This window comes from Spermophilus citellus (genome assembly GCF_964194105.1).
Source record: "Spermophilus citellus genome assembly, chromosome: 5".
Taxonomy (NCBI): domain Eukaryota; kingdom Metazoa; phylum Chordata; class Mammalia; order Rodentia; family Sciuridae; genus Spermophilus; species Spermophilus citellus.
Genome location: NC_138186.1, coordinates 51235699 through 51260754, shown reverse-complemented (window position 1 = coordinate 51260754; position 25056 = coordinate 51235699). Strand labels below are relative to the sequence as shown.

At 40.1% G+C, this 25056-nt stretch overlaps 1 long non-coding RNA gene across 2 annotated transcripts in view; it reads left to right on the top strand.

The window, feature by feature from the left end:
* The window catches only part of LOC308650070, a 637596-nt gene that overhangs the window by 369342 nt on the left and 243198 nt on the right, over window positions 1-25056 (top strand). Inside the window, exon 4 of one of the 2 annotated variants that reach the window (XR_014022231.1) lies at window positions 1908-1930. The exons of the other annotated variant lie outside the window; for it this stretch is intronic. This is a non-coding gene — a long non-coding RNA (uncharacterized lncRNA). Of the gene's footprint in view, window positions 1-1907; window positions 1931-25056 lie in introns of those variants that run through there. 2 annotated transcript variants of the gene reach the window in all.

The following is a 25056-nucleotide window of genomic DNA, read 5'->3' as shown; positions in this document are numbered from 1 at the left end:
TCTGATTATATAATCTGTATTGTTTTATTTCTGGGATTTCTAATCTATCCCTTTGGTCTACTAATGTAACTTTAACAACTTCTTTAGTTATATCACCACCTGATTAGTTTAACCACCTGGTTATTTTAATATAAGAATATTTCTATTTTTTTTCTTTTTTTATTTGTTCTACTTAGTTGTACACGACAGCAGAATATATTCAGACATTTATTTTTAAACTGATCATCACTGAGCTACCCACCACCCGCCAAGGCCGATTCTGCAGGTCACGAGGCTCCTGGCTGCCACTCGGTGTCTACCAAGCTCCAGAGGTAGTCACTGATGAATTTCTTGGAGAGCTGGGTGCTGTCCAGGTGGATGGGCTGGGCCACGCTGGGGCCATGATGGATGCCTTTGATCATTCGTGGCTTGCTCTCGTAATCCCACTATATTTTACTAATTCGGTGATAAAATTGAGCCACATACACGGCAGAAGGGATGGTGACCGTCGTGTCCTCGTCAATGTCTCAAAAAAAAAAAAGTGTGTCACATTAGATTGGGTAGAGAGAAGTGATGGGAGGGGAGGGGAGGGGAAGGGGGGATAGGAAGGGCAGCAGAATAAAATAGACATTATTATTGTTGTATGTATATGAGTGACTGTATGACCAATGTGATTCTGCAACCTGTACACTCAGAAAAATGAGAAATTATTCCCCACTTGATTCAAATGTATGAATTGTCAAGATCATTATACTGTCATGTGTAACTGATTAAAAAAAAAAGACCATTTCTAGGGGCTGGGATTGTGGCTCAGCGGTAGTGTGCTCGCCTAGCACGGGTGGGACCCGGGTTCGACTTTCAGCACCATATAAAAATAAAGGCATTGGGCTGGGGATGTGGCTCAAGCCGTAGCGCGCTCGCCTGGCATGTGTGCGGCCCAGGTTCGATTCTCAGCACCACATACAAAGATGTTGTGTCCGCCGATAACTAAAAAATAAATATTAAAATTCTCTCTCTCTCTCTCTCTCCCTCTCTCTCTCTTTAAAAAAAAAATAATAAAGGCATTGTGTTGTGTCCATCTACACCTAAAAATAAATAAATAAATAAATAAAAATATTTCTAGATTACCCAATAAATATACTTACTTCATTCCTTCATTTAAAAAATGTTGCAGAGCCAGGTGCAGTATTGCATGCCTGTAATCTCAGAGACTCAGCAGGCTGAGGCAGGAGGATAGCAAATTCAAGGCCAGCCTCAGCAACTTAGTGAGACCCTGAGCAACTGAGCAAGACTGTCTCAAAAAATAAAAAAAATAGGGGCCAGAATTGTGGCTAAGGGGTAGAGCATCTGCCTAGCATGCATGAGGCACTGGGTTCAATCCCTGGCCCACATTAAAAAAAAAAAAAAAAAAAAAAAAACCCTTAAAAAACAAATAAAGGTATTGTGTCCTTCTACAACTGCAAAACAAATTTTAATTAAAATAAAAAAGGGCTGGGGATGTAGCTCAGTGGTAAAGTATCCTGTGTTCAATCCCCAGTACCAAAACAAAAACAAAACAAAACAAAACAAAAAACTTGTAGAATTGACTCATGTGATGTTTATCATGTAGGTTTGGCATATCACTGGTATACAGTTGTATATCCGTATAGAAAGATATTGCCAGTTCAGTTTGAAATTTCAGGTAAACAACTAATAATTTTTGGTATAATATATTCTGTGCAGTTCTTTTTTTCTAATCTGCAGATCCTACCAGAGTGCTTTTTAATATTATGTATTACTTATTTATTTTGGTACTGGGAATAGAAACCAGGGACACTTTACCCCTGAGCTACAATTCCCAGCCCTTTCTTTAAATTTTTTTTTTTTTAAGAGAGAGTGAGAGAGGAGAGAGAGAGAGAGAGAGAGAATTTTTAATATTTATTTTTTAGTTCTTGGCGGACACAACATCTTTGTTTGTATGTGGTGCTGAGGATCGAACCCGGGCCGCACGCATGCCAGGCGAGCGCGCTACCGCTTGAGCCACATCCCCAGCCCCCTTTCTTTAAAATTTTGAAACAGGGTCTCATTGAGTTGCCAATGCTGTCCTCAAACCTCTGATCCTCCTTCCTTGGCATCCCAAGTCGCTAGGATTACAGCCATGTGCCTCCATGCCAGTATGTGCGACACTTGGTTGAAAGTAATTATTTTAGTTTCATATGACAAAACCAATGTACACTAGCTTAGACAAATAGGGAATGTAGAGAGTCAGAAAACTTGGACATATAAGTGTAGATTTGTCTTCAAGTATGGTTGACTGAGGGCCTCAAACAATGTCACTCGGTCTCCTCTCAACTCTGTGTGCTTCTCTTTGCATATTGTCCCCATCCTGTCACACTGCAGCTTGGCTTCCTCCATGAGCCCAGGTAAGATAGTCACGAATATCTCCAGACTTCCATCCTTCCAAAAGCTAGTGTGGAACCTGAATGGCCAGGCTTAAGGCAAGGGTCTTCTGTGATAATGGGTCAGGAATTGTGATTGATGGTCCCTCTGGAACTTCAGGAAGTTAGGGAGGAGTCTTCAAACCTTGGGGGGAGTACTATTGTCAAAGAGGCAGTACAGAAAAGCATCCTAGGCCAAAAAATGATGTGTACAGCTGCCACCATTGGCCATGCCAACCCTGTCCACAAAACACACATAAAAGGAGAAGGCAATTTAAGGCAGTAATTTCCACTGTCACCATCAGAGAAATTGGGTCCTCAGCTCCTTAATAACCTACATCTTCCCTCAACTCTTCCATGTCTTTCTCCAGTGCTAAAACGCCAAGGTAATAGTCAGATTTTGAACATTTATTCAACCAACATTTGCTGGGCATCCACTTGGTGTTGAGTTCTGTGTTGGCCACTGTCAAAGGGAAAATGAACAATGAATTTTACCCACCACCAAGTTAAATGTGGTAGATAAGGATTTATAATTTTTTAAAATATTTTTTTAGGTGTAGATGGACACAACACAATGCCTTTATTTTTTTTATGTGGTGCTGAGGATCGAACCCAGGTCCTTGCATGTGCTAGGGGAGCACTCTACTGCTGAGCCACAACCCCAGCCCGAGAGAGATAAAGATTTAAACAAAGAATTACAGAATTATGTGCTAAAGACCATGACAACACAACACCAAGAAGCAGCATCATGCAGTTGTAGCATAGTTTCTAGACATAGAAGGCCTGTGTTTGAACCCCAGTTCCACCACAAGTGATTGCTTTGACCTTGGGGAAGCTATTTCTTTGTTGTTGGGGGAGGAGATTTGATTATTTTTATTTTTTGAGGTACTGGGGATTGAGCCCAGCGGCACTCTACCACTCTACCCCAGTTCTTTATTTTGTGACAAGATCTTGCTAAGTTGCCCAGGCTGGCCTCTCTCCATCTTGTGATTCTCCTGCTTCTGCTTCCTGAGTCTCTGGGATTACAGGTGAGCTCCACTGTACCCTGCCCTCTTTGTTGTTGATTTTGTTTGTTTTTGCTTTTGGCAGTGTTGGGGATGCAACCCAGGGCCTCAAACATGCTAAGCCATGCTTTGCCTCTGATCTACATTCCTAGCCCTGCTTAATCTCTTTGTATCTCGAATTCCTCATCTGAAAAATGGAGACAATAATAATACTTAATAGGGCCATGGCTGTGAGACCTGGTTAAGATAATTCTCATAAAGTACTTGGGACTGCATGGTAAACATGCAGTAATTGGTAGACAATGTTGGACTGTCGAGAATAGGCACCAAAAGCCCACGTTTTTTTATGTCCATATCCAAGAATCCTTGATGTTCATATCCAGGCTTTTTCAGGGCCACACAAGAGAGGAACTAAGGGACTCAGGCATTTTTCCTCTTCTTTCCAACAGGAATTTCAACTTTACTTTGTAGCCATCACCCACTGCTCACTCCTCCATCTGCTGGGCATGCTTCAAAACCCAAAACCTGGGAATGGGCCTCAGGGCCACAAGTGCAGGAGAAGAGCTAAATTCAAAGACACTTTCCTCTGCACTCCGAGCCGTGCCTACCTCACAAAGTTCACTGCTGAGACTAGAAAAGGCCAAAGTCCCAGGGCTGGGAGAGCATGTTGTTTTTTGAACTTCTTTATTAATCTAAAGCTGTTGGACCAACAGGTTGTGGCATCAGGAGGAAGCCAGGTGGCGAGCACTAATCATCAAGGCAGATAAACAAGTTTGGCAAGGTGGCTTTGAGTAACTCCTTACTGAAAAGGAGTTATTACTCTGTATTTTTTTTAGATAGGTATGATATTTTCTGAGTTCATTTTATTAGCACAGGAGGCACTCAGTGTGACTGTACAGATGCCAGGCTGGAATGCTGGAGACAGGATCCTAACACTCCAGCAGACCTGAGGTGGTGACTGGGAATCACACTCACCATGCTGTCATTCTGCCCTGGGGCATGTGGTCTTTAGGGGCTTGGCTTTTGCTGGGGAGAGAAGGGAAACTAACATTTATTAAGCACCCAGTTTGTATCAGCACTAGACAGTGTGCTTTCATTATGTTATCTGATGGGATTTGATTTTGAAGGTTTTTTACTGATAAGGAATCCGAGACTCAAAACTGTGATGTAATCAGAGTCAGAGAAATATCACATAGTTAATAAGTAGCAAAGACAGGATTTGAGCCCAGATAGAATCAAGGGCTAACCCTCTTTCCATTGAACCCATTGCCTGTATATCTGAGACCTTCAAAATCTTGGTCTAAATATAATCTGCTCACTGGAATTCCTAACTTCAACTGGTGACACTTTTTTCAGATAGGTACTTCAAAACACCAACAGGGCCGGGCACAGTGGCACACGCCTGTAATCCCAGCAGCTTCGGAGGCTGAGGAGGCTGAGGCAGGAAGATCACGAGTTCAAAGCCAACCTCAGCAAAAGCAAGGTGCTAAGCAACTCAATGAGACCCTGTCTCTAAATGAAATATAAAATAGGGCTGGGGATGTGGCTCAGTGATCGAGTGCCCCTGAGTTCAATCCTTGGCACCAATAAATAAATAAATAATTAAAAAAAAACCACACCAACAGGTATCCCCCCAGGTAGAAGGCCTTCCATATACAAGACACAGCTCTGCTACAAGGTAAAATCTTACTGTATGTAAATTATACATCAGTAAACCTGACTTTTATAAAGTTGTTGGGCATTTTTATATATAGCTCAGTGGAGAGAGTTTACCTAACATGCATGAGGTCATGGGTTTAAACCACAGTACTGCCCCCAAAAAGAGTTCCTATAAAACAGTAACAAAATGACCCTCAACTCAATTGAAAAATGAAAAGGAAATATAAATATCCTTTATACATGTTTAAATACACTCATCCTATCATAATACACTCATAATAAAGTGAACAAATTAAAAGTCACTAAGAGGAGCCAAGTGCCCATAATCCCAGGTATCTGGGTGGCTGAAGCTGGAAGATTCTAAATTTGAGGCCAATCTGGCAAGCTGGCAACTTAACTGTCTCAAATAAAAAATGAAAAAGGGTCAGACATGTAGCTCAGTAGTATAGCATTTCATCTTCAAAACACCAACAGGGCCGGGCACAGTGGCACACTGTTTCATCTTCAGTATTGCAAGAGAAAAAAGGAAAACCACTGGGATACCATGTATCACTAATATGATACATTAAAATCCAAGATTGATAACTCTTAGAACAGCCATGACTATGGGTAAACACGATTGAAGATAATTTGATGGTGTCTAACAAAATTCCATATGTATATACACTTTGACCCAGCAATCATTTCTATGAATATATCCTATAGTTACAGTTGCAGACCTGTCAAATGATAAATATACAAGGTTATTCATTGAAGCAGTGTTTGAAATAAAGAGCAAAAGTCTGGAAACTTAAATGTCCATCAACAGGGCCTGGTTAAAATTATTATAATCTGGGTGTGGTGGCACACACCTGTAATCCCAGGGGCTGGGGAAGCTGAGGGTTTAAGAGAGCCATATCCCTGGCCCTTTTTAATTTTTTAAATTTCAAGACAAGATCTTACTAAATTGCTTAGGGCCTCAATAAAATTGCTGAGGCTAGCTTCAAATTTATGTTTCTCCTTCCTCAGCCTCCCAAGTCACTGGAGATTACATGCATACAGTACCACACCTGGCTCAAAAATGCTCTCTTTGGGCTAGGGATGTGGCTCAAGCAGTAGCGTGCTCGCCTGGCATGCGTGCGGCCCGGGTTCGATCCTCGGCACCACATACCAACAAGGATGTTGTGTCCGCTGAGAACTAAAAAATAAATATTAAAAAAAAATTCTCTCTCTCTCTCTCCTCTCTCACTCTCTCTTTAAAAAAAATTCTCTATATTTTTTTCAATATAGATTTTTTTTTTAGTTGTAGTTGGATACAATACCTTTGTTTTTATTTATTTATTTTTATGTGGTGCTGAGAATTGAACCCAGAGCCTCGCACGCACTAGGTGAGCACTCTACCACTGAGTCACAACCCCAGCCTTCTCTATTTTTTAATACATTTTTTTAGTTGTAGTTGGACACAATACCTTTATTTTATTTATTTATTATTTTTATGTAGTGCTGAGGATTGAATCCAGCGCTTCACATGTGCTAGGCAAGTGCTCTACTGCTGAGCTGCAACCCCAGCCCCCCACCCAAAATCTTTATATTTTAAAATATTTAGTTTTTAGTTGTAGGTGGACACAATACCTTTATTTTATTTTTATGTGCCTCATGCAGGCTAGTTGAGTGCTCTACCTCTGAGCAACAACCCCAGCCCAAAAATGCTCTATATTTGAGAGAGGTGTGGGTTACATAACGTGGGCATTTGTCAAGAGTCATCAATTGTGCATTTAAGATTGGTATAGCTCATGTGCATCCCCTCCCACCAAAAAATAAAAAATAAACATAATATTAACAATATCATAGTTGGGAGATTAAGTTTGAATAAATGAGAAAATATACTGAGAGTAAAGAGAGCCAGTTTACCCATTGTTAGAAAAGGGAGTTATGAAAGTGGAGCTGTTATTTTTGATAGAAGGAAAGAGGGCTGGGAGTATAGCTTAGTGGTAGAGTGCATGCCTAGCATGCAAAGGCCCTGGGTTTGATCTTCAGCAGAAGAAAGAAAGGAAAGAGAATCAGAGGGATCAACATGTACTCATGATTTTAGCAAATTTCCTGGCATTGTTCACTGAGAAAGCATACGTACGAAAAGAAATCCCATAGCTTGAACATACCCTGAACTCAGAACTTGGTTTCTAAATATTATTCTCCAACAAAGGTACCAGGATTTCTGGGAGAACAGACTGCTGCAGAAATAGCATAAGATGAGTCTGAAATATCTTCTTGTGCCAGTAGGAAAGTGCTCAAAGAGTGTTCAGGATGTATCAAAAGAACACAGAAGGGTCTGGGGTTGTGACTCAGCGGTAGAGTGGTTGCCTAGCATGTGCAAGGCCCCCAGTTCGATCTTCAGCATCACATAATAATAAATAAATAAAATAAAGGTATTGTGTCCAACTACAAGTAAAAAAAATTTTAAAAAAAAAGAACACAAAAACCAATTTGAAGCAGTTCTCACTGATCAAATCTAGGAATCTGAGCATCATAAATAAATAATGATGGTATGGATTATAATGCATTGAATAAAATGAGAATCCATGAGACTATTCCAATATGAACAAATGAATACATAAATAAAAGGGGAAGACAGGTGGGTAATGCATATCTGTAATTCCAGATACTCAGGAGGCTGAGGCAGGAGGATTCAAGTTCAAGGCCAATCTGGAAAACTTCAGGAGACCCCATCCCAAAATAATGGAAAGGAGCTGGAGAGGTGGCTCAGTGGTAAAGTGCTTGCTTGGCATGCATGGAGCCCTAGATTTAATCCCTAGCACTGAATAATAATAATAATAATAATAATAATAATAATAATAATAATAATAATAATAATAATTTTTAAAAAGGGATGGGGATGTAGCTCAGAAGTAGAGAACTCCTGGGTTTAATCCCCAGTACAGAAAAAAACAAATCAAGAAGCAGGAAGAGTGGGTTGGGTAAATAGCTCAGTTGCTAGAGTGCTTGCTTTGTATGCACAAGGCCATGGGTTCAATTCTCAGCACCACACTAAAAATATATATATATAGAAGAAGCAGGAAGAGATCTTCCTTATAGTGGAATTACATCTACTAAATATAGAAGGACTAAGAACAATTGGAGATCTCTGGGCACAATGGTACACTCCTGTAATCCCAATGACTCAGGAAGGAGGCTGAGGCAGGAAGACCACAAGTTCTCTGCCTACCTCAGCAATTTAAGAGACCCTGTCTCAAAATTTTAAAAATTAAAAAGGGTTAGGGATATAACTCAGTGTTAGATCATCTCTGGTTTCAAATTCTAGTACAAAAAAAGAAAAGAGAAAAAGAACAACAAAGTTAGAAAATCAGTCATACACCGTGTCATACACCTGTAATCCTAGTGACTCCAGAGGCTGAAGCAGGAAGATTGCAAGATTAAAGCCAGCCTCAGCTACTTAGTGAGAACCTGTCTCAAAATAAAAAATAAAAAGAAAGAAAATTACAATGAATGCTAAAGTTTGAGGGTTTAAAGTATAATGTAGAATAGTCTAAAAGTATCTCCCCAAGAATTACTCTTTAATTATAAAAGGGAAATTAATAAATTTACAGTAGAGGGATCTGGTATCCTCCCCCCTAACCAAGTGATCAAAATCAACCTTTTCAATATTGACAAAACCCAGCATCATCTGATACTATGTTCCTGTCAAACTGTATAATCTGAATCTAATGATGAGGAAGCATCAACCAAACTTTGTTTGGTGATGCTCTGAAAAATAAATAACTGTATTTTCCAAAATTGCCAAGGTTGAGAAAGACAAAGTAAGGCAGAACTGTTCCAGATTACTAAAACCACATGACAACTAAATGTAAAACATGTTCCTGCCTGGGTATCATATTGAGAACACAAATAGGTAAAATGGATTTTATTTACACAAGTGCCAAAATTTGAATATGAACTATGGTAGTTTCTTTCTTTTTTCTTTTTTTTTTTTTTTTTTTTTGTACCAGAGATTGCACTCATGGGTGCTTAACCACTGAGCTACACTCCCAGCCCTTTTTTTTTTTAATATTTATTTTTTAGTTATCGGCGGACACAACATCTTTGTTGGTATGTGGTGCTGAGGATCGAACCCGGGCCGCACGCATGCCAGACAAGCGCGCTACCGCTTGAGCCACATCCCCAGCCCCACACTCCCAGCTCTTTTTATTTTTTATTTTGAGACATGGTCTCACCATGTTACTTAGGACCTCACTGAATTTCTGAGGCTAGCTTTGAACTATTGATCTCTCTGCCTCAGCCTCCCAATTGCTGGAATTGTAGGCATGCATCCCCAAAGCCAGCTGGTTTCTTATGGCTGCTATAAAAAATTACTGCAAATTTGTTTTATTAAATAACACACATTTATATTTACAATTCTGAAAATCAGAAGTCGGAAATTAACTTTGCTAAAATGAAATTAAGGTGTTAGCAGCATTGTACTTGCTCCAAATTAGTAAAGCATGCAGTGTCTTCAACTGACTCTTGAATAAATCAGAACTCTCTCTATATAACTTCTAAATGGGACAAAACAAACAATATTCCTTATCTAGATAAAGATGGTTTGTGCCATTTCTGCAGTTCATCTGTAAGTTTGAAATTACGTCAAAGTTTAAAGATATTGAAAGAACAAATATTAGAGATAATAGAGGCAGAGATATAAGATATAATTCTAGAGCTCGCCAAATAGGTTCTTAACCAGAGTCAGTAAAATTAGTTACATTTTTTTAAGGCATTGGAGATTGAACCCAGGGACACTTTACCATTGAGCCAACCACCCAGCCTTTTTTTATTTTTTATTTTGAGAACAGGGTATTGCTAAGTTGCAGAGGCTGGCCTCAAATTTGCAATTACAAGCATATGCCACTGTACCTAGCAGATAACAATCTCCCTGCCACCTTGGACAATGCTTATTTTCCAAATCATTTCACAGCTATTGCCCTATTTTATCCTGCAGTAACCACGTAAGGTTGGAAGGGCAGATATTTGTCCCATTGAGCAAATGAAAAAAAAAAAAAAAAAAAAACTGATGCCTGGAAGAGAAATGAATCACCCAGCCGCCCATATGAGGTTAGTTAGTGGCAGCATCCAAGACTAGAGACTTTCATCTGGGAGAGAGTGGATCAGTCAGACAAAACTCCACCTAAATCTACTCAAATCCTGGCTACAACTTATCTGTTATTTCTACTCATACTGGGTTTTACAGTAGTGACAAACCCCAAAATGTCAGCAGCTGCATACCCAGTGACTTGGGAAACTGAGGCAGGGGAATTCCAAGTTCAAGGACAGCCTGAGCAATTTAGTGAGGCTCTTAGCAACTTAGTGAGAGACCCTGCCTCAAAATTTCTAAAAAGTCTGGGTATGTAGCACCGTGGTAAAGCACCCCTGGATGCAAACATCAGTTTAAAAAAAAAAAAAAAAAGCCTGTATCTTAATGCAATAATGGCTTATTTGGGGGCTGGGGATGTGGCTCAAGCGGTAGCACGCTCGCCTGGCATGCGTGCGGCCCGGGTTCGATTCTCAGCACCACATACAAACAAAGATGTTGTGTCCGCCAATAACTAAAAAATAAATATTAAAATTCTCTCTCTCTCCCCCTCTGTCACTCTCTCTTTAAATAATAATAATAATAATAATAATAATAATAATAATAATAATAATGGCTTATTTGTTGTTTCCATTAAAATGTAATGTAGGCCAGTAACTCCTAGGAGTGTCAGAAATCTAGGCTCTCTGTCCTTGGGAGGTGTTTATGGTGGGGGATGGGGGGAATCTTGCTTCCAGCTGTGCAGATAAAGTAGACATTTGGGTGGAATGTTTTAAACCTAAAAATGGAATAGATCACATTTACATTCATTCTATTGACCAAAATTCAATCACATGGGTGCACCTAGATGCACTAGGTCTGGGAAATGTCATATTTCTGTGTGCTTAGGAGGAAAATGAGACAGTTCAGTGAACAATGAGTTTTGACTCTACCATACTCACTCTGTAAACTTGAGCGGTTTATTTACAACTCCTTCAAAATTTCTTCATTCATCAGGTGGAGACAACCAACCACATACAGTATTAAATAAAGCACTATACACACACACACACACACACACACACACACACACACAGATACACACACAGAACAGTGCGTGGAACATAGCAAATCATGAATTGTTGCAATAAGTATTACATAACTTCTCATGTCTCTTTCCCATCTTAATTTTATCAATTCCCTGCATGGTGGTGGAGACTATTCATGCCAAATCTTTCCATGTAATATCCATTTGCTTTTTGCTTTGCCCACATGTAATGTAGATTTGTTTCATCAAAAGTAAAGATCAATGGGTCTCAGTGGTGGAGCACTTGCCTAGTATGCATGAGACACTGGGTTGGATCCCCACCACCACATAAAAATAAAAACAAATAAAATAAATGTATTGTGTCCATCTACAACTAAAAATAAATAAACAAATTTTAAAAAAGGAAAGGTCAAGGCTATGGAGCAAGGTCCACATGGCAAGATGTAAAGTGAAGAGCAGTGGGTTACAGAGTATCATTTTGTCAAATATGCCTTAATACAGGGCACCCTGTATTACAGTGGAGGCACCCCTGAACCCTCTGGGGTTGCTGAGATGGCCCCCTCATTGTTCTTTTTTTTTTTTTTTTTTTTTTAAAGAGAGAGTGAGAGAGGAGAGAGAGAGAGAGAGAGAGAGAGAGAGAATTTTTAATATTTATTTTTAGTTCTCGGCGGACACAACATCTTTGTTGGTATGTGGTGCTGAGGATCGAACCTGGGCCTCAAGCATGCCAGGCGAGTGTGCTACCGCTTGAGCCACATCCCCAGCCCCCCCCTCATTGTTCTTAACAACAGGTGTTGGCAAACATCCAACAGAGCTGGCCAAAAAGTCTATTCTTTACTCTCTGGAATTTAAAGAAAGAGGTCAGGGTAGCCTCCAGGGAAATGAGGGGTGGCAGCTGTCCAGAGCTTCCAGCTTTCCCCACACTCAATGCCACAGTAGATAAAGGTGGCCCAATTAAGGCCTGACAACAAAGGTCCAGCTAGGGACACCCTGGGCCTCCTGCTACCTGGAAAACAGAATGCCAGGATTCATGAGCAGTATGTAGGGTGAATTCTCCCACAGATCACACATCCCCGTTTCTTTTCTGCTGAAATAGAAATGTATCTTTCAGATTGGAATTTGGGGCCTGCATCCTGCCTGTCTTTTTCTGTTTGCTATACAAAACCAAAACATGATCAACCCACCAACACAGGGTTGCTTGAGTTTTCCAGTTTGTGGCCAGAACTGAGAAGTACAGCAAATTTGGTGATGATGGTATAGCCAAATTAATCCTCTTACATATTTGCTAAGTAAAAATTGCATGAGATCATTGGTTTTTGTAGTAGGCCCCAAAAGGCCAGGCTAAAAATAAAAATGTCACCAGGCCTAGTGGGACAAGCCTGTAATCCCAGTGACTCAGAAGGCTGAGGCAGGAGGGTTAAAAGTTCGAGCCCAAGGGGCTGGGATTATGGCTCAGCAGTAGAGCTCTCGCCTCACATGTGTGAGGGCCTGGGTTCGATCCTCAGCACCACATTTAAAAATAAATAAATAAAAATAAAGGTATTGAATCCAGGGCCTTGTGCATATGAGGTAAGCATTCTACCAACTGGGCTATATCCCCAGCATAACACTCTTTTTATAACTAAATAAAAATAATTAAAACAATAAAAAAATAAAGGTATTGTATCCAACTACAATTATAAAATACATATTAAAAAAAAAAAAACTTGAGGTCAGTTTCAACAATTTAGTGAGGCCCTCAGCAACTTAGTGAGATCCTATCTCAAAATACAAAATAAAAAGGAGCCAGGTGTGGTGGTACACACTTATAATCCCAGCAACTCAGAAGGCTGATTCAGGAGGATCCTTAGTTCAAAGCCAGCCTTAGCAATTTAGCAAGGCCCAAAGCAACTCAGCAAGACGCTGTCTTGCTGGGAATGTGGCTTAGTGGTTAAGTGCCCCTAGGTTCAATACCTGGTACCTAAATAAATAAATAAATAAATGGGGCTGGGAATGTAGCTCAGTGATAAAGTGCTCCTAGGTAAATCCCTAGTACCAAAAAGAGAGGAAAAGGAGAAGAAGTAGTCCTCCTAGCAACTCTGGTGATTATCTGCAAGCCTCAGATTTGGTGGCTCAATCAACAAGAGTAGGTTCAGAGCTCCTCTCCCTCCATGCAAGACCAAAGTCCAGACAGACTCTGCTCACAAACAGTATTAGGCCCTACTATTTTGTCCCATGTTCCAAATATAAAACACCTGTAAAAAAACTTAAATTGACCCACAGATATACCACTACGGTCACTATGAAATAAATGTTGTTTCTGGAGTTCTATTCTTTTGAGAAATATATTTTTTCATACATATGAAAATAAACATAAAGGGTACATAAGCTCTAGACTAAGATTTCCAACCCATTTTAATGTACTTGTGTCAATTTTGTTGAAAAATTCACAGAACTGAAAACTTGAGACTTAATAGGTTTTAATCGTGCTGTGTTTGTTGAGACTCTGACCTCTTGGACTCTGAACCTTAGCTATCTCAACTTTTGGTCCCATTTCATTTCCCTTTTACTTTAGTGATCTCCATGGATTTGACTCCCTTCTCCTGGTGTCCTCCAGATCCTGAGAAGTCCTATTTTTTTACCACTGACCAGAATTTCTGAAAAGGAGGTTCTCAGGAGGCTGAGTCTTTTTGGGAGGTGTTTAAGCAGATCTCCCTTGTTACATAAACCCATGAAGCATCCCTTACAGGGGCTGGGGATGTGGCTCAAGAGGTAGCGGTAGCGCTTGCCTGGTATGCGTGCGGCCCGAGTTTGATCCTCAGCACCACATACAGAGATGTTGTGTCTGCCCAAAACTAAAAAAAAAAATAAATATTAAAAAATTTTGTGGGCTGGGGATGTGGCTCAAGCGGTAGCGTGCTCGCCTGGCATGCATGCGGCCTGGGTTCGATCCTCAGCACCACATACAAAGAAAGATGTTGTGTCCGCCAAAAAATTAAAAAAAAAAAAAAAAATTTTGTCTCTCTCACTCTTTAAAAAAAAAAAAATCCCTTACAGTGTATTTCACATAAATGGTATCTCCTAGGATTGTGAATCTTGGGAATGCTGAAATTCAGGAAATTGCTATGAAGCTGCATTTGCCTAGTACTTTTTTTTATGCAAATAGTGTGTTTATTTGATGGGTTTGGGAACTTAAGTTGTTCCTGTGGAGCCACGAATACTACCCATCATGACCAGGTTTGAAAATAAATATGTGGAAAAATGTTAAAATCAAGTAGGCCAGGCCACAATTTCCTCCAAAATTTTTAGGAATTCTGATAATTACTGCAAATGCAAGCCTGTGATGCCAACATCCGGGGGTTAGTGAGTGGGTAGTGCATGGGGTTGTAGTTCAGTGTTAGTATACCCCTGGGTTCATCCCCAATACCCCAAAAAAGAGGGGGTTAAGTATATGGCTCAATGGTAAAGCATCCCTGGGGTTCAAATTTCAATCCCCAGTACCAAAACTAAAAAAAAAAAAAATGTTTAAAAAGATTATGGCAATTTGAAGTTACCACCAGCATCTTCTAAAAAGTCAAGAAATAATATAACAGAAATGAGACTAAAAGGAAAGCTACAGAAGGTAAGAAAAAAATAGGAAAGACTTGCTAGAAGCAATATCTACATGTTAGAGCACCTAATCCCTCTCTACTGGTTCTGGGGATGATGGTTCCTGAAACCTTGTTGATAAAAAAAAAAAAGACTTTTCTGGATTAAGAATGAAACATAGGGCTGTGAGTCAGGTGGTTCAAGTTCATATTCTGTCCTCCAAGTTATGTAACCCTGGGAAAATTACATAACTTTCCCTGTGAGTGTCCTGGTCTAAAAAATCGTGACCTAGACCATCTCCAGGGCTGTCATGAGGCCCAAATGTGATAAAAAGCATAAAGTGGTTTGGTTTGCTTAAGTATTTTCAGTTTCCATTAACCAAAAAACTTCTGGGCTTCTCAGAATTTCCTCTTAAAATTTTAGGGAACCTGACAATCAGTTGCAAATACAACCAATTTTGTTCCAACTTCCCTCTTTTTCCCGACATGAATCTGTATCCAGAACTTACTTAAAGTCTCTTTTCATAGTGCAGATCCCCCTGGGAAGAAGATGACAATGGACTTTCCCAGGTAACACCTCCCCTGTGTCCTGACCATAAAGCTCCAGCTCAGGGCAGGACTGGGGTAGGGGGTGGGCCCAGGGAAGGCAGGGAGGACTGCCTGGAGGCTCCAGCTCTGGGAAGAGGTGCTGAGTCCCCATAGCACACAGGTTGGAAAGATTTCAAATTTTTGACATGTTGAGGAAATAATAAAATCAAAATGGAGTAGCACTGGTTGGAAGTGGAGCCAGGAGGCCATTGTTCATCAACTCTCAGACACGGCTGCCGGCTGCCACTGAAACTTTGAACTGTGATGCAGACACACCCACCTGCTCCATGCAAATTGACCTTTGAGACGTTGCTAACCTCTGCTGACTGTACAATGGACCCCTTCCCCCAAACAACCTAGAGATCAAGACCACACCCAATTCCTTTCTTTTCTTTTTTTAATATTTACTTTTTAGTTGTAGTTGGACACAATACCTTTATTTCTTTTTTTTTTAATATTTATTTTTTAGTTTTTCAGTGGACACAACATCTTTTATTTTTATGTGGTGCTGAGGATCGAACCCAGGGTATCGCACATGCAAGGCGAGCACTCTACCACTGAGCCACAACCCTGGCCCCCCCAATTCCTTTCTTAAGAAGCATCTTATTTGCTTTCACCACCAATCATATTGTTAATTAACAAATTATGTAATTTTCAACCCCTTTGTGGCTTAAAGCTATAAATACACTCTCCATTTTGTAAAACTTCAGAGCACGATTTCAAGATTGCCCAAATCTGTCTTTTCCTGGATTGCTATCCTATCTAGTCCCAAATAAATGTAATCTTCTTTGTTAGACTTGGTTGATTTTATTCTTGGTTGACAGTTGTATGTGCCAATTCCTATTGAAAGGATTGGAATTGTTTGTTTCCTCTCTGGTGACATGTATGTATTCATAAATGTAAATCTATAAATTATTTAATCCAATCCCTTGACTACAGACTGCCCTTAGCTAGATTACAGTTGGAATTTGAGGTTTGTGTGGGGATTTTAGTGCTAGCTCCCAGTTCACCCATGCAAAACAAAATTTGAAAGGACCAGGAAACTGTGGAAATGCTCAGGTGAAAAGCTCAGAGTTCTCCTCTTCTGCTGGGGAGGAAACCTGACATTTTTTATGAGTTGTTTTTCAGGCTCTCATTTTTCAGCCCTAGTATTTACCACTCAACACTGAAGGAACAGCTTTCTTACAGCTGGTTCTGACACCTTCTTTTTGGGGGTGTGGGTTGAGGGCTTTCTGTTTGTTTTTTGGTACTGGGTATTAAACCCAGGGGTTCTTTACCACTGAGCTTTATCCCCAGCCCCTTTCTTTTAAATATCATTTTTAGTTGTCAGTGGACCTTTATTTTTGTTTATTTATATGTGGTGCTGAGAATTGCAGTGCCTCACACATGCTAGGAAGCACTCTACCATTGTGCTAGGACTCCAGCCCACCATCCCCTACCCTTTTTAATTTTTATTTTTAGACAGGGTCTTATGAAATTGCTGAGGTTGGCCTTTGACTTGTGATCCTCCTCCCTCAGTCTCCCAAGTCACTGGGTTTACAGGATTGTGTCACTGTATCCAGCTTTTATCTGATAATCCCAAATAAAAAAATTTGTTTAAAGCTAAGGTTTAATTGCATACCTTATACTTGAGAAAAATATAGTAGTTGATGAAAGTTATATACACACACATATGTATATATACATATCTTTCGATTTCTCTCTCTTTCTAGATTTCTATACAGCACTATATCTGGAACCTTTCCAGAAGGCTAGAAGGCTTACATCTTCCCAGATAACTGACAGTCCAACCTCTATCAGCACAGCTTAGTTTTGTCAAGCAGACGAAAGGATCATCAGGATGCTCTTTTGTGTTGGTCTTTCTCACATTAATTTATTTTTTCAGACGGGGTCTTGCTATGTTGCCTAGATTGGACTAGAATACCTAGGCTCAAGCAATCCTCCTGCCTCAGCCTTCTGAGCCTTCTTTTCTGAAATTATTGACATATGCCACCACACAGTTTTGTGTTGGGCTTTTTCTTAATTTTTTTTCAGTTGTAGATGGACACAATATCTTTATTTTTTTATATATTTTTTAAAATTGTTGATAGATCTTTATTTTTATTTATTTGTTTATATGTGGTGCTGAGGATAGAACCCAGTGCCTCACACATGCCAGGCAAATGCGCTTCCGCTGAGCCCCAGCCCCAGCCCCCACAACATATTTTATTTATTTGTTTTTATGTGGTGCTGAGGATGGAACCCAGTGCCGCAAGCATGAGAGGCAAGTGCTCTGCCACTGAGCTACAGCACCAGCCCTGTGTTGGGCTTTTTATTTTTTTATTTTTATTTTTTTGGTGGGTGGTACTGGGATTGAACTCAGGGGCACTCAACCACTGAGCCATATCCCCAGCAATATTTTATATTTTATTTAAAGTCAGAGTCTCACTGAGTTCCTTAGCATCTCGCTTTTGCTGAGGCTGGCTTTGAACTTGTGATCCTCCTGCCTCAGCCTCCCAAACTGCTGGGATTACAGGCATGCACCCCCACGCCCAGCTAGCTTTTTATCTTTCAACCTTATTTCTACAAAATTCATCCATGTTGTTACACATAACAGTAGTTCATATTGTATTTATTATTCCATTGTGTTAACAATGTTATCCTTTCCACTGTTGATTGGCATTTATATTGTCTCCAGGTTTTTGTGATTATAAACAATGCTGTTATGAATGTCCTTGGGTATTTCTATTTGTGAACAAAAACAATCACTTCCATTAAGTATATACATGGCAGAAGCCAGGTGTGGTGGTGCATGTCTGTAATCCCAGGAATTTGGGAGGCTGAAGCAGGAAAATCTCAAGTTTGAGGTTAACCTCAACTATATAGGGAAGCCCTAAGCAAATTATTGAGACCCTCTCTCAAAATAAAAAATAAATGGGGCTGGGGATATAGCTCAGATAAAAGCTTCCCTGAATTCAATCTCAGTACCAAAATAATAATAATAATAATAATAATAATAATAATAATAATAATAATAATAATAATAAAAACAAATAAAATAAAAAGGGCTGGGGATGTAGCTCAGTGGTAAAGCACTCCTAGGTTCAATACCCCATAACCCCCCCCGCAAAAAAATTATATACATAGGAGAGAAATTGCTGGATCGGGTAGGCATGGATTTAACTTTAATACAAACAGTTTTTCAAAGTGGTTGGAAAAACCATCCAAATTATTCCTGCCAGAAATGTATCAGAGTTTCAGTTGCTCTATAACCTTATCAATATTCAATATTGTCAGTCTATTAAATTTTCACCATTCTCATGGGTGTTTATCTCATTGTATATCTAATCTGCAATAAGAAACTGAAAGACACACAGGTTTATTGGAAATTTTGGATATATTCTTTAGTGAAGTGACAAAGTCTCTTGCATATTTAATTATTGTGTTGTCTGTCTTTAACCTTAGAGTTTGTTAAAGTATATATGAATATATATTCATACTTGTATATGTACGTATTTATGTATACACACAAGCACATATATGCATGTCTATTTGGATGAGTCCTTTATTAGATGTATGTGTTGTAGGTATATTTTCCCAATTGGTAACTCACTTCTCCCTACCCCCACTCTGTCATTCAAGTGAAGCAGTTCCTGGAATAATCATGTGTGACCTGACCATTTTCTCCCATGTCCTCTGAGCTCTGTTAGATGGGTGAGATAATAGGTTAGGAAAAACCAACTCAAACTCAAACTGTTTCTTCTACCATACAGTCACAACATAGATCACTTCTGACACCAAAGGTGTCACACACCAAGCAAGCAAGCAAGAAATTCTACAATGGACACCAGCTGGGTATCCTCTTATTCAATTCCAGTTTTACATATTTGGAGGTAGAGTCAGGTATTTTTAGCCTTTCAGCAAGATAGGTACCTCTGGAGGCAAATTTCTATATGGATATACAAAGTGTTTATTCTTTTGTTTCAAGCTAAAACTTTTTGGAGAAACAAAAATCAGCCATTATATCCAAGAAAACTGAGCCACTTTTTAAGTTTTTCTTTTAAGTTCCTAGAGAAGACTTGGTTCCTAATAACATTGAACTGTCTAAGCCTGCCTCTTTAAGTCTTCCTGTCTGCCGTTTTAAACTTTTATCCTGTGCTCTGTGGCCTTAAGCTGAGCATACCTAGGAAACCAGAAATGAATCCACTATGTTATTATTATTAGGTATCAGGGATTGAACCCAGAGCCTCACTCCACATGCTAGACAAGCACTCTACCACTGTGATACATCCCAGCCACTATTCCTGCATTTATTTATTCATCTATCTATTTATTTGTTTATTTATTGACAGGGTCTTGCTAATTTAATTTGTTCAGGTTGCCCTGGTATTTGTCTGACTCCCAAGTAGCTGGGATTACAATGCCTGGCCCACCAAGCCCAACTCCACCATCTTTCCTTCTGTTTTTTGGTTTGTTTTTTTTTTTTGGTGCTGGGGATTGAACTCAAGGGCACTCAACCACTGAGCCACATCCCCAACTATTTTGTATTTTATTTAGAGACAGGGTCTCACTGAGTTACTTAGTGCCTCATTTTTGCTGAGACTGGCTTTGAACTCCTGATCATCCTCCTCAACCTCCCAAGGCATTGGAATTACAGGCGTGTGTCACCATGCCCAAGTCACCATCTTTCCTTCTTGAACTACAACCCTGAACTGAGCAAGCTCAGAAATGTACAACCCAAACTGACCATGTTCAGGAATGTGCCCACCCCTAAGGGGAATATTAGTATAGACTTCCAGAATAAAATTCGCTTCCTTCATTGGCGAGAGCAGCATGCTTTAAAAATAACTGCTTCTTGGGGCTGGGGTTGTGGCTCAGTGGTAGAGCGCTTGCCTACCATATGTGAGGCCCTGGGTTCGATCCTCACCATCGTATAAATGTAAAATAAAGATATTGTGTCCACCTAAAACTTAAAAAGATAAATATTAGAAAAAAAAACTGATTCTTTCCTTACTTCAGGTAAGAAATCTTTCTCCATATTTTTTATCTTCTGGCGTTGCTCATTGGCTTTGCACTCACCAAGATGCAAAACTTTGGGTTTGGTTACAGTACACAGGTTAAGGGCTCAGCTCCCATGATTGCCCCCAACACACATGCTTCAGATGCCAGTTGCTTGAACAGCTCTCAGAACTCAAGGAAACATATCTACCAGTGTATTATAAAGCATATTACAAACGATACAAGTAAAAAAAAAAATGTGTAGAGTGAGACATGAGAGAATATCACTAGGCATGCCACCTTCTCAGGAACTACACATTCTGCTATTGGGAAGCTCTTGGGACTCTGTCCTTTTGGGTGTTTTTTTGTTTTTTTTTTCCATGGGTGGGAAAGCAGTACCAGGGATTAAATTCAAGGGCACTCGACCACCAAGCCTCATCCCCAGCCCTATTTTGTATTTTATTTAGAGACAGGGTCTCACTGTGTTCTTGAGTTACTTGCTGTTGCTGAGGCAGGCTTTGAACTTGTGATTCTCCTGCCTCAGCCTCCCCAGCTGCTGGGATTAGGTGTGTGTCACTGTGCCCAGCTCCTTTGGGTTTTTATAGACTCCACTGCATACCTAATGTTAATAGAGAGGAGAAACCTAGCAAGACCTGACTGTTCAGATTTCTCTTGGATATTGGAAAGACCCTTATTAATTGAGAAATCATTTATTTGTTTGATTGTTTGTTTTGGGATGCTCTACTGCTAAGCTAGATCCCCCGTCTGCTGAGAGCCATAGCTGAGTCGGAATGACGCAAGGCATTTTTGCCAGAATGGAGTGGTTGAGAGGTGAAGGCCAGCAAGCCATTGAGATGATAATGGTTATGTTAAGCTGTGTATTCAATTGTATATTAGACCCCTGCTGTTCGCCTTGGCCTGCTACTTAGGAGTTCTCTTGGGGATTTTCAGAGAGTTCCCATTGGTTGGGGAAGTGCGGGAGGAGGGATTTCCGGAGGAGGGAATTCTGGTTGGTGTGTGGTGTGTCCAGGGAGAAGGCTGCATGTGTGGCGTTCGGGAGTGTTCCCGGGAAGTGTGTGTAGACTGCCGGTGAGAGTTCGGGAATAAAGGTTGCTGTTTGAACCTACAAAGCTGAGTGGCGGCTCGGGTGTTTTGTGCCCAGCCAGACTGCGGCACCCATCCTTTTTATTTTTTGGACAGTCTTGCTAAGTGGCCCAGGCTGGCTTTAAACTTTCAATTCTCCTGCCTCAGCCTCCCAAGTAGCTGAAATTATTGACATGCACCACTGCACGTGGCTCTGAAATAAAAATCTTATTGAGATAGGATAGGAGAAAGAAAAGAAATAGGAGCCGGGCAAAGTGGTGCATGCCTTGTAATTCTAGCAACTCAGGAGGCTGAGACAGGGGGATTATAAATTTGAAGCCATCCTTAGTAAATTAGTGAGGTCCTAAGAAATTTAGGGAGACCTTGTCTTAAAATAAAAAATAAAAAGGGCTGGGGATGTGTGGATGTGGTTCAGTGGTAAAACATCCCCAAGTTCAATTACCAGTAATGGAAGGGGAAAAAAAAAAAAGAGACATAAAGAAAGGACAAGGAAGTAATTTTTTAATTTAGAAGTGCTGCATGCTGCTGGGCATGGTGGTGCACATGGGAGGTGGAGGCAGGAAGATTGCAAGTACAAGGCCAGCCTGGGCAACTTAACAAGATCCTATCTCAGAAACCAAAAAATAAGCCAGGCTTCGGGGCTGCACAGGAGGCTAAGGCAGGAGGATTGCAAGTTCAAAGCCAGCCTCAGCAATTTAGTCAGCACAGAAGAGACCCTGTCTCTAAATAAAACATAAAAAAGGCTAGGGATGTGGCTCAGTGGTTAGGTTTCCCTGGGTTTAATTCCCAGAAACAGAAAAAGAGAGAAAAAGACAGGGACAAAGGACTGGGAATGGGATGTAGTTCAGTAGTAGAGTGCCCTTGGATTCAATCTCCAGTACCAAGAAAAAAAAAAAAAAAACATTTATATTTCCTTTTCCAGGTTTGTCGCCTCCCAAGCCAATCTCTCTCCATGGCGTGTCTGTCATTCCCTAATTTGCTCATGATATTTATCTTGTACACTATTTATTAGCTCACCAATAAATAGATTAAGCAGAGATATGATATTCTCCCAGTGTGTTATCTATTGATCAGATAATGAGGAACACATAAACCTAAGGATCCTGAGAACGACCAACCCACCATAAACTGTCTCGTGATCACAGACTGATGTCATCCCAGATGCCCCCATCCCCCCTTCACCAAATTTACTTTATATCTTTATTTTATTATTTTATTTTTATGTAGTGTTAAGGATCAAACCCAGTGCTTCATGCTTGCTAGGCGAGCACTCTACCATTGAGCCACAGCCCCAGATACTCACCAAATTCACTTTAAAAGAGGAGCAGGAAACCCTCAAATCATGTCTCTCTCTCTCTCTTTGGAAATAGCCTATATTCTTCCTTAACCATGTATATGAGTTCCTAAATAAATTTTTGTCTATGGCTTTGACTGGCATATACTGAAATTCTTTTCAATCATGTAAGCAAGGGACCCCACTGTTGCCTCTCTATCCCAGAACTCCTTGGAACTCTTCCAGAGACTTCTCTTCTCCAGTGACATATCATTAACTATCAGGGAAGGCAGGTGAGAGAAAGGCAGAGTTTTTATGGCCCACATTAGGAAGAAAAGTCTAGTTTCTTTAACTTTCTTGAAGAAAGAAATATTTGCCAGGAATTGTAAACAAATGGCACATACCTGTAATCCCAGCGACTCAGGTGGCTGAGGCAGAAGGATCCAGCAAATCAGTGTGGCCCTGTCTCTAAATAAAATATTAAAAAGGGCTATAGATGTTGTTCAGTGGTTAAGTGTCCCTGAGTTCAATCCTTGGTACCACCCCCCCTGAAAAATTTATATACATATATAGTATAACATACATATAAATAAATAATAGTGTCACAGTGGGTATGACAGGAATATTTTTGTGTTCAATTTACAAATACTGAATATCAAAATAAAACTAAATTATATCTGAAAATTCTGAGAAAGGAAGGGAAGAAAAAAAAGATAAAACCAAAATTCCAAACAGGTTAGTTTCAATTAGCGTGACAAGGAAGTTCTCTCACTTTAAGCCTTACATCCTTTAATCCTCTAATTCTTATAGAAAGTAACTGGAAATAATCTGCTGCTAACCACTGTCGCCATGGGCAAAAGGTGTGATTTATGTAGTTGAGGGGGAGAAATAAAGACTGTCCACAAGCTTCTGCCCTTTTCAATGCTTTAGTCACTCAAATCACTCAATACAATTTCACTCTATAGGTTCTTAATCAATAAAAAATGTCAATCTTTAATGCTAGGCACTGCAATAGATATAATAAAAAAATTCTAGATTGATTCTAAGCACTGCAAACACACCTAATCATGACAGGCTCATGGCAGACGTTCCCTCTGCATGCTAAGCTCAAGTGTCAGATCAAAAGTCTCAAGCCTTAGGCTCTAAGTCCAGAAGATGCACCTTCACTCAGACCATGGTGATCAGATCAAGAACCCATGCAGTCTTCTCCTGAGGTGGAGCTGACGGCCAGTTCAGGGAGAGGGTTATAGGGAGAAGATCTTTTCTCACCAGAGTCAAGAGGCTGCTGTAGAGTTTGAGAGCCATGAGAACAATGTAGAATCATCAGGCTTGTGTGCATCAGTGCCGGCTGGCTGGATGTCTGTTCATTTGCTCCATCATTTATACTAAATTTGGGGGCTTCTGACCACCCTTTCGGATTTCTCAGTGAGGTCTTTTGCCCTGGGGTTAAAGTTTCCGGTCTGGTGGTCCCTACCCTGATCTTCTTGCCTCCTCTCCCTTATGGGGGAGGGCAACAGGACAGAGACTTCACTCTGAACTTGTCAGGGTAGGGAGAAGTGACTTGTGTGTGCCTGAGGGCCATACTGGAGAGCTCCGTAGGTGTGCCTGGTGAGACTGCAGGTAACTGGAGTTTTATTTATTTTTTTGGAGAGAGAGAGAATTTTTAATATATAAATTTTTTTTTTAGTTTCCGGCAGACACAACATCTTTGTTTGTATGTGGTGCTGAGGATCGAACCTGGGCTGCACGCATGCCAGGCGAGCGCGCTACCGCTAGAGCCACATCCCAGCCCAAACTGGAGTTTTAAAATGAAGTTGCTTAGGCTCAGGCCTAAGGCCATCCTTACAACCACTCAGTTATTTGTGTTTTTGTGTCTCTTTGTTCCACCTAAAGTAACTTTGAAATGACCAATCCACTTACTCTTTTTTTTCTTTTTAAATTGCTGATGGACCTTTATTTTATTCATTTATTTATATGCAGTGCTGAGAATTGAACCCAGTGCCTCACACAAGTGAGGCAAGCACCACTGAGCCACAACCCCAGCCCCTCCACTTACTTTTGTTTCTGTTTTTTTTTTTTTGTTGTTGTTGTTGTTTTTCACCCGTCTATAAAACCAAGTTTTACTGCTTAGCCTAGGACACTCTATTTTACAGAATAAAATGTTGCCTGATTCTAGAATAGAAAATAGAACCAATTATAATCTTTAAACCAAATTGTTGTGATTTTGTCCTCTGACAACATAGACTATCAAAAATAAGGTAATCGCTTATAACATTACTGTCCAGAGATTTAATCTTTATTAACATTTTGGTGCATTCTAGGATTTATAAACATTTGTACACATCATTTTTTTAATTAAAAAACAATATTGTACTTTTTTTAAATTATTTTTTTGTGTGTGTG